The sequence below is a fragment of the Chionomys nivalis genome, chromosome 9 (genome assembly GCF_950005125.1).
Source record: "Chionomys nivalis chromosome 9, mChiNiv1.1, whole genome shotgun sequence".
In the NCBI taxonomy this organism is placed as follows: domain Eukaryota; kingdom Metazoa; phylum Chordata; class Mammalia; order Rodentia; family Cricetidae; genus Chionomys; species Chionomys nivalis.
The window spans coordinates 69,336,806-69,362,282 of NC_080094.1; the positions used below are offsets into that span (position 1 = coordinate 69,336,806).

General features: G+C 43.4%; 1 pseudogene; it reads left to right on the top strand.

The window, feature by feature from the left end:
- Nucleotides 1–2,057: 2,057 nt before the first annotated feature.
- LOC130881024 (acyl carrier protein, mitochondrial-like) lies at nucleotides 2,058–21,403 on the top strand (annotated as a pseudogene).
- Nucleotides 21,404–25,477: the final 4,074 nt, after the last annotated feature.

Here is a 25,477-nt window from a genome sequence, read left to right on the forward strand (position 1 = left end):
AAGGCAAGCGTAAGCAGCCTAGAGAGACCCACTCTCCAAACAAAATGGCAGACACAGGTCTGAACACACAGGTCAGTGCCAGAGTGTCTCCCTGGTGCGGGTCAGGTCCTAGCTTCAATCCCTAGGACTGGGAGGAAGTCTAGTTGTTGCCCAGCTGAAAATTCTTTTCAAAGTCAAAACTGACAATTAAGCATTTTAGCATGAAGTTTTTAGAAGTTCGAAGCAGATGGCCTTTTCTAACGTCTATCCTCTAGCCCAGAGTGAAAGTCCTCGGTGCTTACATTTTAAAGAAAAGTTAGACAGGAATTGTTACAACGGCACTGTCTCAGTCTAGTAATGAATGGCACCAATAGGTATCTATATAAACACAATCTTAGAAGCTGCTTGTGTGCTACTTTAGGGGGCACCTTGTGCACCGCAAGTGCCCTGTCACTGCGCTGCTCTCGCAGCTAGCTGTGGTGTGCGGAAGTGTGTTGCATGCACGCATGCGCCAAATCAACTTCTGAGACGGTGCGCTGGCTTGCTAATCTTTTACTATTTTTTAGATTTGTTTTATTTTTATGTGTATGAGTGTTTTGCCGGAATGTGTGTATGTGCACCACATGTGTGCCTGGTGCCTGCGGAGGCAGAAGAGGGAGGGTGTCAGATCCCCTGAAACTGAGCCACCATGTGGGTGCCAGGAGTCAAACCCGGGTCCTCTGCAAGGGCATCAAGTGCTCTTAACGTGGAACCTCTCTCCAGCTCTGAGCTTCTACTTTTATTTTTTTATTTTTTTTAACTTAATAAAATGCTTTTATTAATATATATATATATGTTTATGTACTTTGGTGATACTAATGTATCCTGCTAAGAAAATGAACTAGACAATAATATTGTCAAATGTGACCTACTATAAAAAGTCTGTAGCACAACTCTCAAGTCAACATTTCATTTCATTGGAAAAAATAAAGTATAATGAAATATACTTAGCAGCAGGACCACTGCAAGCCCCTATGGTGCTTTTACATAAATTAGAAACATGAAATATTTATTCAACAGTCTTAATTTCCATTTCAGAAATGCCATAGTATGCTATTATTCAATGAAGAATTTATTTTTTGGCTCTTTGTAAATGCACTGTGATAGGAAATTGACTTTGAATATGATATAAATAAAGTGGTATATTTTTACCTTTATTCTTTGAGATGTAATTATTAATTCTTGGTGTGTGTGTGTGTGTTGGTGCTATGAATACTGCATATAAGTGCGGGTGCCAGCCAAGGTCACAAAGGGCCTTAGATTCCTTGTAGCTGTAGTTACAGGCAGTTGTGAACTACCCAAAGCGGATGTTGGGCAATCATTGCAGGTCTTCTGAAAGACAGTTTCTGTACTTAACCTCTGAGCCATCTTTCTAGTCCTTTTGTTTTTATGCTTTAAGGAACATTAACTAAAATAGTGCATGTAAAGGTAATTTCTACATGTCAAGTAGGTTTTGGAAATTATCATATGGGTTTTCATTCCTGGACAATAATTAATGACCCACATGAAATTTCAATGTTATCTAAAGACAATATGAAAGAAATAGAAGTATATTTATTTATTAATTTTCTCTTTTTTGCTATTGTAAAACTTTCTTGGCTATTCTATTTCAAAATGTGATGGTAGGCCTATGAGCTTCTACTTTTAATGCCAATTATCAAAAACTCAAATAGATTTTATACTCTTTTGATTACTTGTATTCTACACTCTACTGTGTAATTATAAATCAAAACAATCCAGGAGAAAATTTTAAACTTTTAGAGGCTGAGGATTATAGGAAAAGAATCCAACTTATATTTCAATTTCTGTGTCTGAGAAATATGAATGACTGATAAAATAATTTCAAGGTTAAAACAGTTTATGCATGGCTAAAATTCTACGAAGGAAGTAGAATGAATCATAAATCCAAAGAGAAAGAGTCCTTGCAGGTGGCAGGTGTTTTTAGGGAGTGAGTCTATCATACAAAGATCATCAGATCTCTTGCTTTCTGAAATGGAGATTGGCTTATAACAGGTGAGCAAATCCCAGCTGTGGCCACAATGGCCATGGCTTTCCCTGTGGAAGAATACCTAGTACGGCCTGGACTTGTGGTGGGAGTAGAAGGCAGAAACAAGGAGGTGAGACAATGATGGGCAAGGGAGGGAGATGTAACTGCAAACAGAGGGAGGACTGGGAGCAGGGAAGGTACCAGCTGTGGCCACCAATGGCACATTCTAGATAGCCAGTGTACCCCTTCTCTCCAGTGAACCTGGTCTCAGAATCTGCCTGTAAGGGTTTCTCAAGGTGCCTTAACCCTAAAATAGAAGCCATGATGTGATGGGGGTCAGCATATACACCAGACTGCAGAAGACACGGATTGAGGTGCTTCTCCTTAGAAGATGCTTGACTTTGGGTACATCACTTAGCCTCAACTTTCCAATATGAAAAACGGGGATGAAGAGAACTGTGGCAATTGTGACGTCATGCAAAGGCTCCAGCCAGAGAAAACCCCAGCAGTGAAGAGGGAAGTAGGCATGAAGTCCCATCCTAGCTGAGGGATTGCCGGTAACTGACAGATGCAGGGAGAAGCAGAGCTTGTTTTTGGTAAAGGCGTGTGCCCTGTTGGACTGATTACACTACAACATCTGGGCAGCACAAATTGGACTTGATAGGAAAAAAAAAAAAAAAAAAGACAAAACGTTGGGTGGGTAGGGAAGAGGGGTGGATCTAGGAGGAGCTGGGGGAGGGATGGTATGATCAAACCACAACGTATGAAATTCTCGATTAATAACTATTTAAAAGAGTTGTAGCATGACTGGATTATAAAATGTAGCTAGACTAAAATCTGTAAGGGGGCCACCAGGCAGTGCTCTGTAACACACATAGGCAGACAGGCACGCTGGTCCCACCATCCACACACGGGCACGCTGGCCCCACCATCCACACATGGGCACGGTGGTCCCACCTTCCACACATGGGCACGCTGGCCCCACCATCCACACACGGGCACAGTGGTCCCACCATCCACACACGGGCACGCTGGCCCCACCATCCACACACGGGCACAGTGGTCCCACCATCCACACACGGGCACGCTGGCCCCACCATCCACACACAGGCACACTGGCCCCACCATCCACACATGGGCACAATGGTTCCACCATCCACACACAGGCACGCTGGACCCACCATCCACATCCTTCAGAAAATTTCATGTACTTCTTAGTCCCATAAGATTTTTGCTCTGAAGTACAGAAATATGGAGATACAAGTCCATAGCAACCATCCAATAAGACTAATTTTATTAAAAAGAACCTGATAGGCCGGGCGGTGGTGGCACACACCTTTAATCCCAGCACTCAGGAGGCAGAGGCAGGCGGATCTCTGTGAGTTCGAGGCCAGCCTGGTCTACAAGAGCTAGTTCCGGGACAGGCAGCAAAGATACAGAGAAACCCTGTCTTGAAAAACCAAAAAAAAAAAAAAAAAAGAACCTGATACTCAGAATATTTACTGACTTCTTTTAAGGTCACAAAACTAGTAAGTGACAGAATAAGGACTGACCTACGTTTTCTGCCTAGTCTTTTTTTTTTAATATTTATTTATTTATTATGTATACAATATTCTGTCTGTATGCCTGAAGGCCAGAAGAGGGCACCAGACCTCCCTACAGATGGTTGTGAGCCACCATGTGGTTGCTGGGAATTGAACTCAGGACCCCTGGAAGAGCAGGCAATGCTCTTAACCACTGAGCCATCTCTCCAGCCCCTTCTGCCTAGCCTTATGCGTATTCTCCGTATCATGTCATTCCTTGCACTTGATCCAGTGTGTTGACATCTAACATGTCAATTTTACTGCAGTGATTCCCTCTAGTCTTCTCATCATGGTGGAATTTGCTTTTTAGCTAGAAGCAATCCATACTGCAGAGTCTCAGTGGGAAGAGAAATTCCTATCAGAACACAGCAGGCTTGGGATCAGGCTGTGGGGATAGAGAAACCACTGGTGTGCCCGAGGGAATGGCTACGAAGGGCCCACAGCAGTCTCAACTCATTACAGCCTTCAGGAGCATAGGTCTGAATCTTGGCAGGGTCAACACACGAGCTTAACCTTTTAAGACAGATAAATTGAGTTCTTGGAATGTCCCTGTTTAGTGGACTCATAGGGGTCTTCCAGATGAGCCCCTTGCTAAGTGAAGGTCTGCTTTGCATCAATTTTACACAGTCTCAAGATAATCTCTGGCTGGGTCTCCACAAGGCCAAAGCCAGCTGTGGAAAGTTCAGTGCATCAGCTCTTAATCTGCAAGGGAGAATTGCTTGTGTTGCTCATAGCAATGTTACTTATCATAGCAGAGTTTGGAAACTGCCTATTCCTCCAAAAATCGAGAGGGATTTAAATAAGTTCTGATCCATTTGTAGGAGGCAGGAGGGAATAGGGTACTGTCCGTGGCTACTATTGCTTTCTTAGGATCCAAGCATCTTTCCCGGGCATGGCATGCATACCTGTAATTTTAGCACTATAGAAGCTGATACGGGAGAATCATAAGTTCAAGGCCAGCCTGAACCATGTAGTGAGATCAGTGTCAACCTATTAACATGAAATTTAAAGAGCTAGAGATGTAGTTAATGGTAGAGCACACACACTGCATGCAGGAGGCCCTCTGTTCATGCTCCAGTAGAGAAAATGGAGCGAAAGAAGGAAGAACCAAAGGCCCTCCAACTGGCTAGTTCTTATTTATTTATTATGTATACAATATTCTGTCTGTGTGTATGCCTGAAGGCCAGAAGAGGGCACCAGACCTCATTATAGATAGTTGTGAGCCGCCATGTGGTTGCTGGGAATTGAACTCAGGACCTTTGGAAGAGCAGGCAATGCTCTTAACCTCTGAGCCATCTTGCCAGCCCCCCCCCCCCCGGCTACTTCTTTAAAGCAAACTGACAGTGTGTAATTGTGCCACAGCACTGACACAAGCTCAGGAGGCTGCTATGGGGCCACTATAGTGTTTGTGTTTCCTAGATACCTTCACAGGTAGCCCGTCTTGTATCTTCCTAACCATGACTGCTACAAATATCTTCTTTTCCAGTGGAATTTATGAGAATGGGGGGTGTAATTCATGCTAGACGTGGGTGTTAAATCCTTTGTGGCGCTGAAAGATATGAAACTCTTGGCAAAATAAAAGTTCAGATGCCATATCTATTAAATATATGTCCCGATTAATTATTTAAGATCATTTTTTTTTCTGCCATGTGGAAACTTTCCCTAGCCTAATGACTTTTGGGGTCCAATTCTGACACTGTAACAACAGCAACCAATACTTCAGAGACTGCGAGTAAGAATTCTCTAGTAATAAGTTTTACCAGTGATGAGGGGAAGCTAGGGTGGTCCAGCATTTCTTGTGGAGATGTAAATGGGCCGGTTGCTTCGGAAAATAGTTTGACAGTTCCCCAAACCATTAAATACAAAGTCACGATGTGACCCAAAATTCTCCTCCCTGATACCTAAAATCTAAAAGCCTAAGCTCATGTTAAAACTTGTTCATGTGTGCTAACTGCAGCAGCGTTGCCCCCATTAGCCCCTCAAAAAGGAAGCAACCCGAGTTCCCATCGGCTGGTGAACGGACAAACAAAGCGGGTCATAGCTATGGAATGGAACACTATTCAGCCATAAAAATGAGGAGGCCAAACGTGTACTACAAGGTGGATGAGATCTGAAAACACTCCGCGAAAAGACGGAGGCCCCCCGATACGAAATATACATTAAAGAGACAGAGAATTGGTGATTGTCTAAACTGAGCATTTGGGAGAAATGGAAATGGAAATTTCCCTTTGCGGCGATGCAAATACTCTCAACTGGATTGTGGCAATGGTTACACCACTCAGCTATGAGAAAACTGTCAAATTATACTTTATGTGGGTGGATTGTGTGGTATGTGAATTATATCTCAATCAAACTGTTGAAAAGAATCTCAAAGACAAGTGTGCTCTTTGATTAAACTCAGGGTCACACACAGTGGGGAGGTGGAGGGCTTGTTTCTCTGAATTTGGAAGGATTGAGGTCCCTGAAAGTCGAGTTTTCAAATTTATAAAATGTGTCTGGAGCCGTCAACAAGCATGGTGTCCCCAACCGAGAAGAGGAGAAGAGCAGTACAAGGGGTTACAGGGTTGATACGCTGAAACAAGGCCATCCACCACATCCCGCTCTGGACCTGCGTGGAAAAGATCATTTCTACCATCACAAAAGCCAGTGGCAAACCATAATCGTCACGGTGTTCAGTGCTCCCAGCTCTGCCCTCGCCTTAACCAATTGATCCTAATCTGTTTATCAGAGGCAAAGCGATTCTGACATATCTTTCTCTTGAGCCAGGAAGACATTCCCACATCATAATCACATCCTTATAGAAATTGGAAACGCATGTTCAAGCCGTGGTGGTCCTGCAAAAGTCTAAACCCAGATAGTGTTTCTCGACTCCTTGTCATCATTCATTTTGTGCCAAGGAATAATCAGAGTTTCGCCAGCCTATACAATGACCGATAGCTTTTTCATAAAAGAATATTTTACAAATTATTGAAACGTAGCCCATTTCTACCTGATAAATGACTGGACCTATGCACTTTGACCTCTCGTTGGCCTTTGTTGCTTGCGACCTTGCTCAAATGATTAATGTCCTTTTAACAAGTGCAGGCCTCGGAAGGCTGCGTGGACTCACTGCATGCAGAGTCCTTACTTGGGGCAAAGGGAAGTTGTTCAATCATAGAACTGCTGATAAATGTGCAGAGGCGGTCAGATCGTTTATGTATTTTTATATGCAGAGATGATCAGATCATTTATGTATTTTTATATGCAGAGATGGTCAGATCATTTATATATTTTTGGATACTCTACTAAAAGGCAGGAGATTGCAGATTATGTATCTTTTATACCTATCATATCTATTTTATTTATTAATACAGGGTCTCACTGTGTAACTTGGGCTGGCTTGGAGCTCACAGAGATCTGCCTGCCTCTACCTTCCAGGTGCCAGGAGTAAGTCTGTGCATTACTTCACCCTGCTCAGATACACTGCTTTCATTTTTTAAAGTTTTAAAGATCCTCTTTTGTTTGAGGAGTCTTATCTGCCTGCTTTTATATTTTATTTTGGGGTTTTGAGGAGATTGTTTTGTTCATTTGTTTACTTGGTTGGTAGGCTTCGGTTTTGGTTGGGGGGCGGTTGAAACTGCAGTCAAGTTACAGAGTATAAGCTGGCCTATACTATTATTGAATTCTCCTACCTCAAGCCTCGAAACTGCCTGGTTACAGGCATGCTCCACATGCTTAGCTAGGTTGTTTTGTTGAGGTTTTTTTTTTCAATTATTACTTCTGAAAAAGAGCGTGAGCAATATGTTGACACAGCTCTGTCGTTCCTAAGTCCAAAGTCATGAAAAATTATGATTTCTTTATCGCACAAGTATTGCTTCATCAGTGTTTTGTGGCCTTGGTACCACTTAACTCTCTTCATCCAGGTTGATTAATTCTATCATTATTAAGCTTTGTGAAGTCTCAACATCATGATCCCACTGCTAAAATCAAAACCTACAGACTGAGGATACAGCTAGGTGGTGGGGAGGGCCCAGTCTGCAGGGTCCTGGCTTCATTCCCCTGCCAAAAGAACCAAAATAAACAAATAGAATGAACGGAACACAACAACCCACAATGGTAACAACAAACAAAATACTTAAATATCAAAGTTCTGGGCTTACCAGTAATCAAGAGATTCTTCAGGCCCTGGATGGAAAACAGACTAGATCTTCCTTAACGCCCATCGCTCTGGAAATGGTGAAATAGACCAGGTTTTTTCTGAGTGGCTTATACTGGATTTGGAAGCAAAAGTCAGAAGAAAAAAGCAGGGGAGAGAGAGAACTATGCGCCATTTTCTTGGCTTACAAAATGTTTTACGAATCCAATGTCCCCTGAAAAGGTTCATAGAAAATAAATTAAAAGTCTTCAGCAATTTGCTTGGTAGCCATCATGACTCCCAGGCAGTAAGAGGATATTTGCAATTCTTAAATCAAATGTGTTTGATAGAATTCAGTCTCATGGCTTTGTAAAGAAAGGGCCTCATTAGAGAGGGGGGGGGCGAGGAGATGGGAGCATAACTTTGTTTCAAAGCCCTCACCTGCCATGAAATCACCAGGTCACTACATCAACACCACAAACAAGGCACTTCCCACCTCTTCCACGTCCCACAACACTGCGGAGAGGTTGTTTTCCCTGGCAATTTACATAAAGCTATCATTAGAGTGAGGGTTTTCCTTTCCTTAATGGCTCTAAGGTTAAAGTTGAAAATACCAACTTGATGCTGTGCCGAGATGTGGCCGTATTGAACGTTACTTCCACGTTTTCCAGTAAATCATTTCATTATCCATAATAATAATCTCCCCTGACTTTACAAAGAATTGCTTCGCTCAACTTAAAGGAAGTCGGATTTAATTCGCTATCTACATCTACATTCTCCTTTTCTTTTTATAGATTTTTTTAAAAACAAGTTATCAGTAGAATCTTCCTTCACTCAAACATAAGTGAAAGTTTTATCTATCTCGAGATATCACTAAAATAATTTATTGCTAGGGAAACAAAACCTTTTGTCTGAAAGTATATTTCTTCCCGACAGCTGTGGTATTTCAGAGAAAGCACCAAAGCCATGCTAGTCTGGACTGCAATCAACCGTTCTTAATAGGAAACTTTACAGACTTTTAATAAGATATCCTCCAATAATTTATGAGCCGAGGTTTTGAAGTGAAGAGGCATTGTTTGGCAATATGTTCTTCCTCTAATCTCGGGAAATTTAAATAAAAGTGCACTCATTTCCTCTGAACTCAGCAGTTCTTCTGGTTTAAAAAAAAAATTAAGAAAAACACCTGCTACACCAGTCTGAAAATATGTTTTCCATGCTTCAAGCAAAAATCATGCTAAGCCAAACAAACAAACAAACACCTTGATGTTGGAGTTTTCCTGCGGACTTTCAGCTTTCTGCTAAAGATTCAGGGAGACGGCTCAGTCCACAAAAGGCTTGCCACACAAGCACGAGGTTCTGAGTTCAGGTCCCCAGCCCCTGTGTAAAAAGCTGGGAATGGTGGTGTGTGTTTGTAATCTTCACTCTGGGAAAACGAGACAGGAGGGTCCCAGAAGCTTGTTGGCCAGGCACTCTAGCCAAATCTGTGTCGCACAGGCAACACAGTGAGAGACCCTGTCTCAGGAAAGAAGGTGGAGACTGAGGAAGGCAATTGCCATTAACCTCTGACCTCCACATGTATGTGCACCACGCTGAAAGAGAATTCTTCCAAAGAATCCATAGGGTAATAATACTGTTTAAGCATGATCAGAAAAATCTTGCCTTGTTTACAAAATATATAGCCTAGTCCCGGAGACTCCCACTGTCTTAGTTCAGTGGGTCTTAATCTGTCCCATAGAAACACCTTTATCTCCCACTCCCATTGTTTTCTGGATATTAATTTGATGCTTAATTCTCCCCATTACAGCAACTCCATTCTTCTTCTTGTTTTTACCACCACTCTGCTGTGAGCTTTCTTTTGATCTTAGTTTATAATGTCTTTCTCTTTCTAAAATGGAACTTGAACACCTCCTTACCTGTATCTACCACTTTGATAGTTTCATCTTCTTAGGCTGCACCAATCCCCTCCCACGTGGTACAGCAGATGGTATTGTCTGTACTTTCTTCTCATGCTTTAATGACCCAATGTTTGGACTCCTTGGTTCTGTCTTAGGGGGTCTGCTGTGGGGACATAAATTCTGCATCTCTAGAATGTTCCGGTATAAAGCCAAGGGCTGCTGGCCCTGCCACCACACAGTGAATGGCATGGTATCAGGGTTCCTTCCAACTTCAGATGTCCTATCCTGGGGTTCCAACGATATGTTCATTTAGGGCCAGTAGAGCGTCTAGAAATGCCCTACAATCCTCATGAGAACAATTTAGAGTTTAGCAAGCACTCACTGCCATTTTCACGGCAGGAAATGCAAGCAGAAACAGGAGTGGGGTAGGGGAGCCATCTTAACTAAGTAAGCAGCAAATGTACTTTATCTTTGCATTGTTCCGAGAAAAGGCTGTCTTGTTCATTTTCCTGCCAGCTCTTTCTCTTCCTTTGCTTCTGATAGTCTTGACTCCTTTCCTCCATATACATTTAGATGAGCAGCCTCTGTACTCACAGAAATTTTGCTTTCATTCAGCAACCATCATTCAGAAGTTTACAGGTCTGTAATGTTAGGAAGGAAGGAAAGGGGGATGCCCAGTTATACCTCTGATGGATGTCAAAGCATAGTTGTGTTCTCTAAGAAGGTAAGAAATGAGAACTTCATCTCACCTGTTCCCGAGATACCCAGGATCTTAACCACTATTGAGGAGACTTGGTTCTCTAATACCTGATTTTTCCTGCATTGTCCGTGCTGTATCTGTAGCTAGAAATGATTCTTCTGAAGCCTTCAGCCAAGATATGAATAAAGATTTCCTCCAAGTTTTAAAAATAACCCATTAGCTCAAAACCCAGGGATGTGATGTGGGCAATGTTTCATGGCTTTTTCTCATCTGGATTAAAGGTATATTAACTTAGAAAGATGGAAAATGGAGTCTCCCCTTTTCTCATATCTCCGTTTTCATTTTCTGCATTTTTCAAGTGAACAGATCAAAGATAATGACCTCAACTTCCTATTTAACTTTGTAGATGAACATCCAGTTTAATAAAAGACTTCAAGAACATTTGTTCGCTGGGTACATGTGAGTGGAAGGAATTTTCAAGATATTACTTTTTTGTAAAATTTCCAAATCCATTTGCATAAGCCTTGGGTCAGATTGTTTGAGTCATTCAGAGATCAAAACAACCAATGCCTGACCACTCGAAGGCCTTAGCAACAACAGGCAAAGCAAACAAACAAAAGGGCGGAAAAGAGGGAAGGAGAGCAAGCTACATTCTGCACCGTGAGGGATAAAGGGGAGCTGCTTGGCCACTATCACCAGGGCAAAGGATTGATGTTATGGCAGATGACACATGTGTGACCTTAGTTCCAAAGCTGCTGCTGTTGCAAGCAATCTTTAAAGTGGCTTGAAAAAATAGCCCTCTTCATTATATCACACAACTTTGTATGCCGGGATTTTGACAGACCCAAAAGCTCCTCTGTGTAATATTAACAGAGGCCACCTGGGGGATGAGCTCATCGCTAAGACGTAAGATGGCCTTGTGGCCTAGTCTGGCCATTTGACAGGATGGCTGTAGTCTAGGTTTGGCTGGGAAGGACTGAACTGCTTTGAGTTAGAACTGAGAACTGCCAGTGTTTCAGTGACAAAGGGAATCCGTGTCGTATTTTATGATCCAGCTTTGGAGCCACATGACATCACTTCTCCATATTCTTTTGGTTAAAGCAACCATAGGTCCATCATATTAAAGGGGAGGGGACAAAGACACACACACAACATCTCTTGAAGGGAGAAATGTCAAAGAATTATGGTCATTTCAAAACCTGCCAAGAAATACTTTTAGGAATGTATCAATACATTCAGAGATCAATAATTAAATATTGACTACCACAGTGAATTTAAACTCAAATGTACACACCTTCAGCATACATATAAAAAAATATACTTGAAACAAAACCTTTATACCCTAACATTATATTGAGATGTGCAAAGTAATTATTTAATTGGGAAAAAGAAATTTGGTGTTTGGTTAGAGGCCCTCACTGTTGATGTTATATTTAAGTTCTACTTTGTCTTTTACTTTATTTTTTATCTTTAAAGATGTTTGTTATTATCTTTTTAGTCTATTTGATGAGTATGAATGTCTTGTCTGAATGTATTTCTGTGCACCATATGTGTGCCTGGAGTCCTCAACGTGTGGAACTGGAGTTCCAGAAGGTTGTGAGCCTCTGTGTGGGTGCTGGGAATGGAACCTGGGTCCTCTGGAAGAGCAGCCAGTGCTCTTAACCACTGAGCCATGTCTCCAGCCCCTGAGTACTACCGCAAAGCTTATAAACATTGCAATCTATTGTTAACTGTGTGACAATAAATTGTAGCTCTTGCTAATCACAATATCCTGCTAACTTACTCTGAAGTATTTTCCAGGTTAGGGTTCTATTTGTTCCTTCTGGAGGGTGTTTTGAAACCAGTTGTGGCGGTGTACCTATAGTCCAGCACTGGGGAGGCTGAGGTAGGAGGATTATGAGTTTGAGGCCAGCTTGGGCTAAACAGTGAGTTAAAGGCTAACGGGATTAAAATAATCAAAGGTATTTGCTGTCTATGAATTAACAATACACAGGACACTAAAGATTGTCGTTGATAACAGCAGTCACAATGTGATGGAGGCTTTGGGTCAGCTGTTGTATTAAATCCCTCACTTAGCGTCTCCACAAGCCTCCCCCAACTCTGTAAGTAGGCTACTAATTTATTAATATTTTCACATAGTAAAACACATTGGAAATTAAACATGAGATGTTCATATTTTCAGGTATTCACTGCCACATTGCTTTCCCCTGCTTTATTGTCTGCTGAAATATCCATGTTCTTAATAAAAAAAGAAACCTGTAAAAATCTGGACTGAGGGCCTAGAACAGGCAGACTTACAAGAGAAAGCTACACTCTCGCCTTACTAGAGAAAGTCACCTAGAGAGCAGTCTCTGGACACCTGGCCCACACAGATAATTTGATTCTGAAATAGCCTCTCCCTAGCTGCTTGTATATAAGTCAACTAAATATAAGTATAATTGGGGAGTGGTTGCCAAAAGATTCAGGGTCTCTATAAGAGGTGATTAAAATATTCTAGAATCAAATTATTTCCCTAATCACAACTTTCTAAAAAAAAAAAAAAACCACTAAATTATGTTTTTAAAGGCAAATTTTATAGTATGTGGATTATATCTAAAAATACAAAATATCAATACTACACAAGCCCTATAGAAGTCAGAAAAAGGAATGTTATTAATTCTGAAAACCTCCTGCAATATTTTAACTATATTATATGCAGTATGTTATGTTGAAAAAAATCTAATTTATACTGGCTACCGTATATGTTGACAGTACCGGCTACCATGTGTGTTGATGGTACCAGCAACAGTGGGCAGTCAGGCAAAATGGGGAGGGAGTTATTACTCTCTGCCGCTTGTCCCCACACAACAGTAGACAGTGTGTGAAAACCTCACCAGCCGCTCCTTAAACTGCTCATCAAAATGTCAGGGAAGGGACGCAGCCCAGGCTCTCTGACCTTGACCTAATATGACCGTGAGCACTGATCAGCACCGCTGGATCAACGTGGACGCTCACACAGTCGGTTTTCACACACTGTCTGCTCTTGTGTTCGCTCTGGCACTAATTTGAAAGCACCACACCAAACTAAATAAATAGTAAAAAACCTTCCTACTCAAAACTGTGAATTCATACTATTGTGCTTATTACACTGTGTTTGCTTATTTAATATGCAGAGAGAATTTTTTATCTTTCTTCTGCTAAGTGCTTTTTAAAAAAAAAAACTCACTATAAGGCCTCACATTCTGCTTTTAAAAAATAGGTGTTTTTTTTTAACTGACTGTAACTGAAAAAAAAATCCATACAATTTCTACCAATAACTTGAGATAGTAGTTATTGGCAGTTACTAAAATATTTTAAATTTCCAACATAAATTGGTAAAGAAAGTAAATTAAGGCATTCAATATTTTCACTAAAAGCTGTAAGTGGGCAGGCCTTTCCTTACTCTTCTAAGCAAAAAGATGGTCTAAGGTTTCACCCCTGCAATGCATCTATGTTGACTATGCCTCTGAAAATGTCAGGGTGCTGAGAGAGATTGGTCAGAGGCCGATAGGACAGCAGCAGTAACCACTGTAGTCACGACGAGCGGGGCAGTGAGGTCCTTCTGGTACATGGTCTTATCTAATAACCCTCCCTCTCCAAGTTCTCCGGCTTGTCTGGGCGCTGAGTGTTCTTGTGGTACCTGGAGTCCTCTGCTGTACCTCTCCGCTGTCCCCTCTGACCGTGCACTGGGCTCCCAGGTCAGTTATCTCCTGTCTTTCCATCAATGCTCTAATGGGTCCTCACCAGCTCCGCCCAATGGACCCTAGACCAACAAGCCTGTTGGCTGATGCTCTAAAGACAGCCTTCACATCAGTGGCCTTAGCCATTGTGAATATCCTGGGTTACTCAGGGCGCTTTACGTGCATCTCAAAAGATTGGCAGTTACAGTGTACCTTGACCCAAAGATCAGGCTCTGAGGAAAGTGGTAAATGGGAGGAAATTTGGGGAACTAGAGATTTCCCAGGCAGGCACAAATCATATCTCACGTGTGTTACGTTCTCTGTGGCAGTGCTAAATACACAGGCTTCTGAGGTTCATTAGTTTGTAGCTGGAGAATGGATGCTGTATCTTTAATACAAAATTACTTATTATGTTATTACTTATTATGAATGTTATGTGTGTGGCCTGAAGAAATGGGGAGCCTTTTACTTCCCTGAGCACCTAATCGCCAAACACGTATTACAGCAGAACGTGGTGCATGCAGGGCTGACCCGTCTACACCACGCCCCCAGCCCAGCAAGGGATCTCTGAGGCTCTGCAGAAGACCTTTTCCCTTCTCTCATCACTGTGGCCTCAGGGGCTCAGCTCCAGTACCTTCCTTTAGTATGTGCTACCCACACCTTATTTTGAGCCAGGATTGCTCACTGATGTGGAACCCACCAATTAGGTTCGGGTAGCCAGCCAGTGAGCCCTGGCGATCTTTTTGCCTCTGCCTTCCCAGTATTGAGATTATAAACATGTAGCTACAAAACAGCATTTTGTTTGTTTGTTTATTTTTTGGGTTTTCAAGACAAGGTTTCTCTGTGTAACAGTCCTGGCTGTCCTGGAACTTGTTTTTTAGACCAGGCTGGCCTTGAACTCACAGAGTTCTGATTGACTCTGCCTTCCGAGTACTGGGATTAAAGGCCACGTTAGTATGGGTCTGGGGATTGAACTCAAGTCCTCACGCTTGCACGGCAACCATTTAACAACCGACCTGGGAAGATAGCCTGTCTCTGGCTTTTTGGATTTCAGGGTTTCTCTTTTTTCTTCTTGCATTTGTGTGGAGCTAGAGGTTGAATCTAGGATCTGAGGCATCCTAGGAAAACCGTCTACTCTCGGCCAGCAAGTCTAAACTCTGCCTTCATCCAGTATTAATATCTCAAGTGTGTTCAAATGACAACCTCTATTTCTACTACATTCTATAAAGCCTGTCCAGTCTCCCAGCAAAGTTACAGTAACATCAAACAGGAAGAAGTGGTAAAGAGCGACTCAAAAGTCAAATGTGTACAATGTTTAGTCTGCACAATGTTTTAACAATATTTCAACTATGTGCCAATATACCAAAACAATTATATATAAAGATACAAATTTCTTGCTTTTTGAAAAAAAATTTAAAAGTCATTTTTTATTAAAAAAAAAAAAACAAATCTTAGAGTTTCTACTGCTATGAAGAGACACCATGACCATAGCAACTCTTATAAAGGAAAACATTTAATTGGGGCTGGTTTACAGTTCCGGAGGTTTAGTACTTTACATTACGATGAGACATGGTGGCATGCAGGCAGACATGGTGCTGGAGAAGGAACTGAGAGTCCTGAATCTTGATCTGCACGCAGCGGAAGCAACTGTGTGTCACAAAGGGCACAGCTTGAGCATAGGAGACCTCAAAACCTACCCACCACAGTGATACACTTCCTCCAACAAGGCCACACCTACTAATAGTGCCTCTCCTTATGGGGCCATTTTCTTTAAAACACCACGCAAGCTCTGGCAAAATTCATCCCAAACTGTTTATGATGCTGTACTTGCCAGCAACGGGCCAGAGATAGGAAGATGCTCTCTTTCCCAGACGAGGCTTATTAGCCATAGCATTCAGGGAGGTTGCCTTGTGTCCCGTAGACATCTGAATTTGCAGCCCCTGAGACAATAGAAGGACTCTGGACATGCTTGCGAAAGAGTGTGAAGATGCCAATCTTGTCCCGGCTCCTATCTCAACTTGCCTCTCAGCACCCAGTCCTTACTGCTGTGTCCCCAGGCTTCTTAACTTCATTTTCCCTGAGAAAGGTCATCTAGAAGTGTGTGGCTTAACATGGCACCCTTACTGTTTGTTTATTTATTTATATTTTCGTTTTCACTCTTTTGGAAACTGTCTCCCACGTCTCAAGCTGGCCTTGAACTGGCTGTGCAACCAAGGATGACCTTTAGTGTTTGATCCTCCTGCCTCTACCTTCTGAGCCCAGGGCTTACAGGGATTCCCAGTTCCTATGATGCTGGAACTCAAACTCAAAGCTTTCTGCATGCTAGGCAAGCACTCTGCCAACTGAGCCATATGCCCAGCCCACCATCCTTAGACAAAGAGTCTAGAAGTGTATTCAACTATGAGCATCCAGTGAGAGGACTCTAAGTGCCGTGAGAGACATTCCTAGTGGGCCACAGACTTCTGTCACCAGTCTCCGTCTTTCTAAGACAGGCCTTGGGCACGTTCTTTTTGGCAAAGCTTGAAAGACAGAATTTTTTTTCCATACCACAGAGCAGTAATAGCGAAACACACCAGCTAGTGGAGCCCTTAGTGTTGAAAACAACTCGTTAAATTTATTGGTTCTTTGATGTCCAATTCATGGCAGACTCTCCTCGTTATTTTGCCAGAGGAAGTCAAGGTCATCAAGTTGTGTTTTTTAATGGGGATTGATACACTTTTATGAAAGGAACTTGGTGGAATTTCTAAAGAACATCCATTTCTCTTCGCCCTAAGTACAGTAACCTTGCCGTGCCCCCTCGCGGCTACTCAAACCAATGCGAGTTCAGGGTTTTCTCATGCATTGAACAGCCCGTCTGACAAAGAAGTATTCTGACTTTTTCACCTAAATGTCAGAAACTTCATTATCCGAGAGAAGACAACATCATTATCAAAATCCCTTCTCATCTCGACGCTGTGGAAGCCACTGACCATATTAGGGAAAATAACAGTCAGGCAAAGTTTAGATGGCAGCATTCATCTTTTTTGTCTGTGATTTAAAAAGAAAAAAGTTCGCCTTCGACTTGGGAAGTCACTCCACGCTTCATTGGCAGAAATGCTCTTTCTGCTTGAAAGCGTGGGGACTTCAGATGGGCCTCCCCTCGCCAAGATGAGTAAAAACAATATCATTTTCCCTGATAGCTGCTGAATTGAAGGGAAGGGTTATTTATTTAAACTTCTGAAGCATGAAGCCAAAAGCAGCCAGTGTGCGCTGTCTGAGACGCCCTAAGAGAGATAAGAGTTTACGAAGCGTTAGGTCAGCACCATTCCCAGTTTCTCATGGAAAGCACAGGATTGAAGAAACCAGGTCTCTGCAGTCATGCGTCCCCGGCCTCATAGTTTCAGTCACCTCTCCTTCCTCACACACACACACACACACACACAAACACACAGACACACACACACACAGAGAAAGAGAGAGACAAAGACACACACACACACACACACACACAGACAAATACCTTCGAACAATCCGGTGACTAAAGGGTGATGAACAGTTCTTTTATTACCTGCTAACGGCCATTGTCATTACTAAGAACAGCGACTCAGAAAGCCTTTGTTCCTCTGCAGAACACCTGGGAACTGCTAAATCCCCTCCCGTCAGCACCTGGTGGCGCCTGGGAGTTTCACACCCTCCTTGAAGCCAGAGCTTGGCCGTGTGCAATCAGGCCTCTCTCTTCCAGCAAAGCCTCCGTCACACTTGTCTTCAGAGCAGAGCCGGACTTCCAGCTGCGGAGGCAGCTACAGAGGCGACACTTTAGAGCCTCCCTCTCAAACACTCTCTTGCCCCCATCTAAACACCACACTTCACCTGGTCCCAGCGGGCCCTCCCGTTCCAAGCTTTCTTACGCTCTGTTATTCCCTCCAAATATATATATCGTCCTTCCCCACTGTTTTACACTTTTTAAGTGAGATTCAAGATCGCATTCAATGGTTACTCTAACAGTCTCACACAGCATAACGACCTGAAGAAACAGAAATTTACTGTCATATAATACAGAAAGTCAGAATCCAGAATTAGTCCGACAAAGCTAAAGGCAGCTTTTGGCACACAGTCAAATCACCTCTTTTCCCTTTCATAAAATGGTTTGGGATTACATGTAGCGCCCCAGGAGCTCTGATACCCTCTTCTGGCTTCTGTGAGCACTGTACGCATGCGCGCACGCGCTCTTTTTCTCGCTCTCAAAAATTTAAAAAAAAGACAAGAATGAGCTAGCACTATATACAGTTACAGTGGCCCAAATCCAGAACACAACACAGAACTCTGAGAAGAACACAGAGAGACAAGAGTGCTGTGTTTTGCTTGTTTGTTATCTTTTGTAGGTAGGAATTCTTAACATCACACCCACTTTGGAAAATTAGTGGTTTCTTACAAAATTAAACATATTCCTCCCATATGATTGAACAGTGTCTGTCCAAATGAACTGAGAACCTATGTCCGCACCACACATTAGCCCAAGCCCAAGAATATTTAAAGAAGTTTTGTTTGAGGGCTAAGGGGATGGTCCTGTGGGTAAAATGCTCGCTGTGCAACACGGGACCTGAGTTCAGACCCCAGCACCCATAAGAAAAGCTAGGCGTGGCCAGGCGTGGTGGCACTAGGGAGGCTGAGGCAGGAGGATCTTTGTGATTTCAAGGCCAGTGTATTCTAGTCTACAGAGCTAGTTCTAGGGCAGTAGGATCTCCACAGAGAAACCCTGACTTGGAGGCAAAAAAAAAAAAAAAAAGGTTAGGTGTGGTGATAACCATTCTGGGGCAGGGTAGACAAAAGTTGATAACTGGGTTTCCTGGTCATCTTGTCGAACCTAGGTGGGCTCTAGGATCGAGGAGAGACCCTGTCTAAAAACCGAAGGTGGTTGTGAGCTGCCAGGCGCAGGTGATAGGAGCTGAGCTCTGGTTCTCAGCCAGAGCCGACTACACCCTTTTTAATTTGCAGTCCCTGCTGGCGCGCGGCCTGGGGCAGTCTTTCATATGCTAATTTCCGTCGTATCTCTGTCTCCTCTGGTGACGTGTCAAGATCTTTGGCTTATTGTTTTTTAAAAGAGCTTTTTGGGTTTTATTATTGAGTTTCATGATTAATATTTTAGCTGTGGCAAATTTAAAAGGCGTTTTCATCATTTGGAGCTGCGTGCAGAAATAATTACGGATAACGGATATAATGTTTGGGATTCATTTCAAGCCATGAATCTGGGCTGGAGTGAAGATGACAGGCTAAACACTGACTGCCACCTCACAGTCGGTCACATCAGGACCCTTGTACACGGAATTCATCACACTATTTCCTTCACCGTGTACATGTGAGTTTTTCCTTTCGGGTTTGAAGTTAAATCCTGGTTTTGCTCAAACCATTAGGAGTTACACGCAGTCCAAAGTCACAGCCCAGAATTCCCCGTGGGCTTATCAGCAGGGAGTGTAAGATTTAAAAATCGAAGTACCTAGGGTACTACTTAGCTATTCCAGGCCCCTTACATCCTATAAGAATTTTACTCGATGCCTCAATGTGTTTCCTAACATCTAGGGCTAGACACAAGATTAATCACACTATAAATTCTACCAGGTTTATAGATGTTATTATTACCTGTTCTCTAATATCTTGATCATATTTGAGGCCATAAACCTTATATCAGTTCCCACCCTGCCATACCTTGGCATTGGAGTAAAATTTAAAAGCAAAATTCAGACCATCTCCTGTGATAGATTTTTATCAGGAAGGTATAGAAGAGGTGCTTAAGACAGGAACATGCTCCTTAAACTGCAAAGGCTTCCCAAATAGTTAGCGGTTAGTACTTGGCACCATCCTTCCAGGAGTCTGATCTCAAAACTCTGAAATTAGTATTAATATGCCCTATATGAATTTTTGAGTAATTTTTAAAATTTTATTCAAATTGCTTAAGTATTGTGTCTCTGTTTGTCGTGCACGCATGCACGCGCACTTGTTTTCTGGTGCATGTATGTGTTAATGTTAACGCTCCGTGTCTTCCTTAATGGCTCCTCTACCTTAGGTTTTGAGACAAGGTCTCAAACTGAACCTGGAGCTTAAAGTTTCGCTAGGCTGGTGGACCAGCGAGCCCTGGGGATCTTCCGGCCTCCACGCCTGTCCATGCATGCACGCACGCACGCACGCACGCACGCACGCGCACTATAGCGCCATAGGAGTACACTGCCATTCTCAGTTTTCCGTCTGGGTGATGGCGATCTGAATCCAAGTCCTCACATGCTGCCAGCATTTTACCCACTGGACCATATTCCTAGCTCCAGACTTTTGTTTTCATAATTAATATATACTTGGTGTGCTAATACAGAGAGACTATTACACATTTCTGTCCATGAAGGAGCAAGCCTGGGAGGCAGGAAAGACAGATGCATGAAAAAAGATACCCAGTTATCATTTGACTCGAATACTAATGGGGTGATTCTGCTCAAAGGGTACAAACCACTTTGTTTAAAAACAAATTCTTATTTATGTTTGTTATATGTGTGTGCCGGCTTGTATGTATACTGCATGCATGCAGTGCGCATGGAGGCCAGGAGAGGGCATTAGATCCTTTGGAACTGTAGTTACAGGCAGCTGTGAGCAGCTCAGCATGGGTGCTGAGAAAAGAACCTGGGTCCTCTGCAAGAACGTCAAATGCTCTTGACTGCTGAGACATCTCTCCAGTCCTCAAGCTATCCCTTAAGAGGAGCACGTTCTGGGAATCTGGCGCTCAGCCTGGTGAGTTGATAATTTAATTGTGGTACACTTTACACGCTATAACAATACATTATAGTCATACATATCTTGAATCTACACAGTCTTTATTAAGCTTTGATTTTCTTTCTTTTCTTTCTTTCTTTCTTTCTTTCTTCTTCTTCTTTTTAATCTTCTAGTACAGTGCTAGCGGCAGCTTCTTCAGGAGACCTACGCACACTGCATCCTGGGCTGGCTTAGCCGTGGCTGCTTGTCCTTTCCGCCTGCGTCCTCCGCCTACCCGCGGCCTTCGCGCCACTGCCCACCCTGGCCTTGGCCCTGCCACTCAGCACAACGCTCTGCCCTGAGGGAACCCGGAGGAGGCCCTGGCCTCTGCAGCCTGCCTGGGCTCTCACCCAGGTCCCTTGAAGGGTCACAGAGTGACGCACCCCCTTTGACGTTAGAGGGAGTCAAAGACCCAGTACTGTATGTCTTGAAACTCTACAAGGCTGACCCAGAAAAGCTCTCAGTAAATTCTCATTTTATGAAGAACCTGGGCGTAGACCGTTTGGACTAATTGAAGAACATTATGGCCATGGAAGATCAATTTGACTTTGAAAATCCTGATACAGATACAGAGAAGTTAACATGTCCACAAGAAATTGTAGATTGCATTGCAAATAAGAAGGATGAACATGGATAGAGTGTCAGAACCTTCCTCCTCTCCAAAAAGACTCTGAGAACACACCATGGTATCATGGCTGACTGACAGCGGTCCTGTTGGACTTGAATTCAAATTGTCTGGTTGTTTTACCCTTTAAAAAGAAATCTATTATACAGAGGCAGGAGGATCTCTGTGAGTTTGAGGCCAGCCTGGTCTACAAGAGCTAGCTCCAGGACAGGCTCCAAAGCTACAGAGAAACCCTGTTTCGAAAAACCAATTAAAAAAAAAAAAAACTCTATTATAAAACTAAAAAAATACCCTGTGTATGTGTGTGCTTCCTAGGTGTGGGAGGTAGATACATATCATAACATGCACAGGGAGGTCAGGGGGCAATCTTAGGGAGTCAGTCCTCAACTTCTACCAAATTTGAGAGTACTTTGCTGTTTGTTGCTTATTCCAGAGGCTTTCCTGCCTCTGCCTTCACCTCCACATAGCAATTCCAAGATTACAGACACATTCCTTTCCATGCCCACTTTACAGGAGCTCTGGGCATTCAAACTATTTTATTTCATGCTTATGGGTGTTTTGTCTGCATGCATATGTGCGCACCGTGTGTGTGCCAGTTGCCCACAGCAGCCACAAGAGGGCATCAGATCTCCTAGAACTGGAGTTACAGATGGCTATGAGCCACCCTGGGGCTGGATCCCTCTGGAAGAGCAGCTAATGCTCTTAACCACTGAGCCACCTCCCCAGCATCCTGCCCGGCTTCTTGTTGTTGTTTGTGAAGAGAAAATAGCTAACAAATGTTCTGATATAAGTCCCTAAATTCTTCAGCGTTTGCATGTCAGTCATTGATTCTGCCTGGTTCTCAGTGTGAGACCATCATCCTGTATGACCGCAAATGCCATGGCCCCGTTCAAGGAGACGTGAAATGCAGACGCTTTGAAGTGCACAACATCTTTGTGTCACTGTTTCCTCTGATCTGAGCCCTGGGAACAGTATCTGTACTACCTCATAGCTAGGCTACAAAAGTCAGTACCTAGAGAAGTCTCCAGAGAGGCGGGCGCGAGGAGGACCATGGGAGTGGTGACTATTACTATGAGACTACCAAAGCCATCTTCCTCACGGACCGCCACCGCTCGCTCTCCGTTCCTCCTCCTGTGTCTACTCAGGCTGCTGTCCTTTCTTCCTTTCATTCACAAAGTACCACAGCAAAAGGCGTTAGCTAACGCGTGCTCAAAAACATTGCCCGAACCTGGAGTTCGCTGCTGACTCCATTTTCAAAAAGGTCGCCTCAAAGTATCTCAGTGTTCAGCCCTCAGTCTTCCATTGGATTGACAGATCCTGCCCTGAAACCTCAACACAAAGGTTATACAACTTGCCTGCCTCCCACTAAGGAGTGTCAAAACCTCTTGTGGGGTCTCAGCACGTATAAGCTCTGAGTAATAACTTCTACCCAGCTGTTGCGGGCCTGCAGTAGCACTATCCTTCACTGTTACTCAAAGCAAGTTAGCAACTCATCCCGAGCTGCTCTGGCAAAGCAGGACTGGCATTTTCTCCACATAACTCAGACAGCTCTGTTACGTTGTTTCTCTTTCAAAGAAAGGAGTGGTCTTCCCTTAAAGAGGAATTCTCCAGGACCAGCAAGATGGCTTGGTGGGTAAAGGCACTTGCCACTAGGGATGACGACCTGAGTTCAATCCCTGGATCCACAAGGTAAGAGGAGAGAACTGACTCCCATAAATCATCCTCTGACCTCCACACAGGTGCTGTAGCTGGGCCAGGTGCATACGCATGCATGCGGGTGTGTGTGTGTGTGTGTGTGTGTGTGTGTGTGTGTGTGTGTATGAGTGTGTGGGTGGGTGTGTCTTTTATCTGCAGGTGAAGAAGTCATGCATGGTAACACAGGCCTCTAATCAGGAGGCAGAGACAAACCTATCTCTGAGTTCAACACCAGCCAAGCTTACTTAGTGAAACCCTGTCTCAAAATAAATAACCTGCAGAATAAGTGACATTGATCGTATTTATTTCCTTTGATTTTAAATGTTTACAGTCCATATGCATAAAAAAGTGAGCTCAGAGGACTAGCCTTGCAAACAGGCCCGAAAAGGCTTCCAGACAACACAAGCCTTAACCTTAGCTCATCTTTATTCCAATATTTCTCCAGACAATTGTCATGGTGATAAGTGGAACTGCCGAGGGGAACGCGGAAAACATAAGCAACGAGTAACGAGTCGCTTGGGATGCAGGAAGAACTTTGGGCAATAATTTTCTTCTTTGTATAGCTTATACTTTTCTTATAATTTTCTTCTTTGTATAGCTTATACTTCTTAGTTTGCTCCAAAGCATGTGCCCCAGTGAGTAAGAGAGAGGATGCCGTTAAAATGTGGCGCTTACTCCTCAATCCCCTTGCCCCGTCTGCTTCTGCCCCACGCATTTCCCTTCACACTCCTCTGCTTACACCTGCTGATGCCCTCTCTTTGCCCCTCACCCACCCTTAATCACTGCTCAGCTCTCAATTTAGCTACAGTGCATTTTCTCCCACCCTCTCCCAGTTCCATTCCCCTTTCACATGTTCGTAATCCAGTCCTAAATCTCAAAGGGAAAGTGGCTGTCTTTTAGTTAGGTCTGAAGACTCTGAGGAAAATACCCCACAGTGGTTTTTTGTTTGTTTGTTTGTTTGTTTGTTTGTTTTTTCTGAGACAGGGTTTCTCTGTAGCTTTTGGATCCTGTCCTGGAACTAGCTCTTGTAGAACAGGTTGGTCTCGAACTCACAGAGATCCGCCTGCCTCTGCCTCCCAAGTGCTGGGATTAAAGGCGTGGTGCCGCCACCACCACCTGGCTTAAAAATGCTTTTCTGAACAGGCCATTAACAGCAGACCTAAGTCCAAAGGCGTCCCCGCGTGCACGTCCTTTCTGGGAATCACTGCTGTTCATTCTTGGGACCCTGGGGGATACTAACAGCTGTGCTTCACAGAGTCATTTGCCCAAGGAATCCAGCTTGAAGGCATCACTGCTTGGATTGGGACCCAGCTCTGCTTGATGTCGAAGCCCATCTCTTCCGGTTACATCATGCCCTTGGCAGAGCCAGTCACTTGTCACGTTCACTGTCCACTGCACACACTTTACATCAGCTTTGGAATGAAAACGTCATTTCCAGCCAGGCCAGATCACTCCCCCAAGCCCCAGGGCTCGGCACAATTTATGCTCTACTGGATTTTTGCTCCTTGTTTCTTATTGCTAACTCCCGTCTCTTTGAACAGTTTTTATAGAGACAATGAAGTGATGGTAGGTGCCAAGGGCATTACAAGAACTCCAGTCAAGACAGATGGCGCTGTGGGTAAAGCACAGAAGCCGAATGACCTCGGTTCAGATTCCCAGTCTAGCAAGCTCCTCCGGAAGAGGGAAAGCTGAGGCAGGAGAATCACCAAGAGTTTTTGGCAAGCTAGCCTGGCATACACAGCAGTGAGCAGAAAGAGAAACTGTCTCAAGCAGGAGAGAAGGCATGGATCTACACCCAAGGTCTTCCTGGGAGTAGACTCCGACCTTCACACACAAAACATAGTGTACACACACACCTACACTCAATATACATGTGCATACACACACATTTGCAAAAATAAATATGTAAATTCAGTTGAATTCTTGCTTTATCAAATATTACAATAAAAATTATATACTTCCCTATAAAACATAAGGTAAGATGATAATTAAGTAAACATAAAACATATGTGATAAGTTAAATGTTTTAAAGGCTCCCCAAAACTAATATAGGCTTTATTAAGTTATTTATTATGTCATCCTCTATCAATATCTTTCAACACTGAGGGTCTACTTCTTTTACAGAAATGTACATCTTATCGCAATCTACCAAGAAATATGCAAACAGACGTGTAATTTCCACAATCTAGGGCCTGGGAAGATGGGTCAGTTGTTAAGAGCACAGACTGCTCTTACAGAAGACCCGAGCTTGGTTGTCAGCAGCCATGCCAAAAGGCTCACAACAGCCTGTAGCTCCAGCCCCAGGGAATCCAAAGCCCTTGTCTGACCTCGTCAGGCAACCTCACTCAGATGCACATACCCACACACAAACACACAAGCTACCCATGATCC